Below are 4,498 nucleotides of genomic sequence, written 5' to 3' on the forward strand. Positions count from 1 at the left end.
ATAGTAAAAGAATTTTACTGTTGTCCATCTTTTTCGTACAACTTATTTGTTTGGGATATGAAAGTTGGGACCCCTAGGAAATGTCTCATAGATAGCTACACTTGTAAAAATGTCTTATAAATAATAATAGTACCCTGCTTTCAATTAAAAAAAAAAAAAAAAAAAAAGATAGTCACCTCACACTATGTATTACGTGCTTTGTCACTTACATGATTTGATTGGTGCCTCTGAAAAAAAGTGCTTGTCAAAGCATAATGTTAGGATAAAAGAGTAGATAAATGATGTTTTCTTTTCATAGCACACAAAATGGACACGACTCCTATATTTCTTTTGCTATTTAAATTTCACACTTGTCCGAAAATCTTATCCTCAGAGATCTTAGGCAGGAAAGTGAACAATTTCTGTTTTTTCATCACTAGGTGTTCGGATTCAGACCTAAAATTTATGTTTTTTTATTTATTTTTTTTTGTGTGTGTGGCTTTCTTTGCGGGCTGGATAACTACATCCCATGCCAAGGTTTATTTAGATGAAATGTAGAAGAGAGTTTATGAACACAATAAAATGTCACAACAAATTTTAAATATTCCTGTTTTTAATTACAATGGGTCTTGGTATAGTTATTATTTTTATTTTAATATATGTTGAGCTGACACCTTAACTGTTGTGCAAATATAAAATATTGTGACATGTGACCATAGAACAATTCAGATGAAGAAATGCAGTACTCGTGCCAACTAGTTTTGTTGAGATCATTTTTTATTTTATTTTTTGGTATGTTTTGGCGTTTGGTATGATAGTAAATACAAATCAATAGAAAATGTATGGAGTTAATGAAAAAACGAGTCCAATAGAGTAGGAGGTTGTTTTTGGAATGTCACATATCATTATTGAACAAACCAATACACAAAAAACAAAAATAAAAATCCTATATGGGCGGTCAATTTTGTGAATGCAAGGTTTTATTTAAATAATTACTTGGAATTATGAGAAATGTTAGTGTTTTTTTTTGTACGCAAGTCAAACTACAAAAAAAAAAAAAAAAAAAAAAAAAAAAAAAAAAAAAAAAAAAAAAGAGAGAGTTTCTTATAGCTCATTCTTCAGGGTCGGAATGTCCAAACACAAAAATGAGTCAATTTTCTGCAAAATATTTTTTTTAGAAAACAAGTCATCTTCCAGAAATTAAATTTTTTTTTTTATCAAAACAGATGGAGTGTTAAAAATTAAACAAAAATTTTATTTTCACACAGAATATAATGTTAATATAAACATTAGTTTATTTTCTTTAAACACTGTATCAATTAGAAATATTAAAAAAACAATCAATATATAGTCATCAACATAACAACTTCAACGAACAATACATTCGTAAAGGAGCTAGGTACTAAGACTATTTTGATTATTTAAGAGGTTTTAAGGTTATTTTGTTCATTTGTAGGTTTGAGGGCAATTTAAATTATTTAATAAGTATTTTGAGTGTATTTGCCATTTTTGGCTATTTAAAGGCTCATTTCTATCAATGCCTTGCACACTAGTGAGATTCTTAGAGGTGTTGTCTATGTCATATATCTAGCTCATATAATTGAGTTTGAGGTGTGATTAGTATTAAGATAATGTTTTGTAACCCATAACCAACCCGAAATTTTTCTTGACCATAAAAATGTCAATATTTAAATAAACATCATTGTCCAAGGCGAGGCAAAGAGAAAGAACAAAATGGCTACATTCTCAACCTGCATCTTGAGCTGAGAAAATATTGAACTTAGCTAAAGGAAGAAACTAGGAGTTTATGAATTTGGACACAAATTCATCAATGTTCTTATCCGAACTGCCACCCTCACTAATAGCCTCTATAGCTAAACCCCTCCATTTCTTAGCATTCTCTTTCATCTCTCTCCCTCTCTCTCCCTCCATTATTTCTCTAATGCAAAACTCAATCTCTTCTCTTCCCACAATACCATTCTCACCAACCTTAGACCTCACTCCCATCTTCCACACATCCTGAACAAACTTGGAATTTGGAATTTGATCTGTCCATTGTGGCATCCCCACCAAAGGCACTCCCAAGCTCAATGCCTCTAAGGTTGAATTCCAACCACAATGTGTTAAAAAGCACCCAATAGCCTTATTTGCTAGCACTTCCAATTGGGGGTTCCATTGCACTACCAACCTTTATTTCCTATATCTTCCACAAACTTTTCAGGGAGCTTTGCCTCCTCTGAAGCCTTAACCACCCACAAGAAAAAAAAAATTGCTTCCTTTTAAAGCAAATGCCAAATCCTCCATTTGCTTGTTGCTTAAATTGGCCATGCTACCAAATGACACATAAATAACAGATCCTTCTGGCTTAGTGTTGAGCCAATTAGTGCAACATGAGTCTAATACAAAAAGGTTAAGTCCATAATCTGTCATTTTCCACACGGTTGTCTAAATAGAAAGATGGAATTGTTGGCCCAATTGGTAGTAATCGACAGAATTTAGACATGGAATCCACCACCTGATATTAGAAAGGACAAATGAATAATATAATCAAATTTCGGCTGGTACAAGGTTACTGAAACATTCTATGTGTAAATGACTCACGATCAGTTGTAAACTTGTTTTTTGCTGCCTGGAAATATTTGATATGAATAATCACAACATCAAGTAAAAAAGAAAAGCAACATCTCTCAAAACATTTATATAGGGTCTGTTTGGGATCCGTTTATTTTGTTAAAATTGAAAACTTTTTACTAAAAGTACTGGAGATAAAGATAAAAGTTATCTGAAATAGTACAGTAGGACCCATGAATAGTATCAAAAAGTGCGTGTGTGTTTGGCAAAAATTATTTTTGCCAACTTATTTTACTATTCAGCTTATTTTTACTACTATTCATGAGCACTACTGCACTTTTTGGTACTATTCATTGATTCTACTGTACTATTTCAGTTAACTTTTACCTTTATCTACAGTATTTTAGCAAAAAAATTTCAGTTTCAGCAAAATAAGCGGATTTCAAACAAATAATGCAAATGAGAATCCAATTAAGGTGAAATTTTTTACTCAAAAGAAGGGTAACACTTCTCAAAAAAAAAAAAAAAAAAAATAGTAAGGGCCCGTTTGGTAGAGGAGTTTGAGTAATGTTGTTTGTAGTTTTTTGAAATACGTATGGGTGAAAAAATATGTGAAAATGTGTGTAAGGTTGTTTAAAAACTGAAAATATAAATTTGAACTTGCCTACCAAACAGGCCCTAAAAATTTCTAACAACATGGTTATAAAATTGATGTTATTCTATTACATAATTACTCAAGGTAAGAGTTAGAGGTTGAGGTGAGTAATTATGTAATGAACGATGGCATGTCTTCTAGCTCAAGCACAGGTGCCAGGAATTGAAATGGGTGTGGAAGTAATTGGTAGCTTCAATAGTCCACGATGCACATGATAGTATATGAAATTCACAGCACAAGTTTGAGTAAAGAAAGCAGCACCAAATATACCAAAATTTTTAGCTACTTCCAAAGCCCAAGGCATAAAAGGGTCATAGATTATGCAATCAATTGGGTTTGCAGTGTTTTTGTGCTTTATAATGAGGTCAGCTAGTGTTTTTGAGCCTATAGCTACCATACGATAGTGTGATATTCTTGGATGTTTTCTGCTTGGGTGAACCCACCTTCATCATAACCATCTGATATTGTATCAAATTGGAGTGAGCCTGATGATTGGGGTTTCGTGGTGTTGTGGATGAAAAGGGTTGTAGCTAGTGTAGCTTTAAGCCCTTTGGAGACCAAGCGTTTAGAGAATTGGAGCATTGGATTTATTTGACCTTGGCTTGGATATGGTAAAGCTAAGACATGGCCTCTGTATGCTTTGTTTTCCATCTCTCAATTGGGAGCTAGCTTATAACTATAAGTTTAATTTCTTTGTAACTTGAGAGCTATCTTAGGAAGAGAGTTGCATATCTTGCCATCATTTGATGAGCCCTATTTGTAAATTGTAAAAGGAAGCTAAGTATGCAACTCAACATTTCCCAAAATAAAATAAAAAAGAAAAAGAGGTTTAGGTTTTCTCTTTGCAATTTCAAAAGTTGAGGCATATTTTTAATTTCAAGTACAATTAATAAATGCTCTTAGAACATTTGTTAGTAGATTATTAAAAAAAAAAAAATTATATCACTTTTATGAAAAATATAAAATAATGTAAAAAAAATAGTTATTTTTTCCCTTTTCCTATAAAAAGGTTCTAAAAATATTATTTAAGCCAATGCCCTTGCAGGGCTTAATGGGAAATTATTCATCTACCCCATCTTCTCCCACTTGCATTTGTTTTAAAGTTGGTTTTTTTTTTTTTTTTAATCTTTCTTTTTTCAACTTTTACATTCACTTTTTTTTTTATTGACAACAATTTTTTTCTTTTAAAATATATATAAAAAAATTATGTAAAAGGGAATGAAAATCAATTTATATACAAATTATATTTTCTACTATCTCATTTTTTTTCTCAGCCAAATAAAAAAATTTTCA

The 4,498-nt window shown here is 31.4% G+C and overlaps 2 pseudogenes; both read right to left on the minus strand.

The window, feature by feature from the left end:
- Positions 1-1,776: 1,776 nt before the first annotated feature.
- On the minus strand, positions 1,777-2,482 carry LOC115965096 (annotated as a pseudogene).
- An 834-nt stretch (positions 2,483-3,316) lies between these two features.
- On the minus strand, positions 3,317-3,856 carry LOC115965097 (annotated as a pseudogene).
- Positions 3,857-4,498: the final 642 nt, after the last annotated feature.

This window comes from Quercus lobata, chromosome 10 (assembly GCF_001633185.2).
Source record: "Quercus lobata isolate SW786 chromosome 10, ValleyOak3.0 Primary Assembly, whole genome shotgun sequence".
NCBI lineage: Eukaryota > Viridiplantae > Streptophyta > Magnoliopsida > Fagales > Fagaceae > Quercus > Quercus lobata.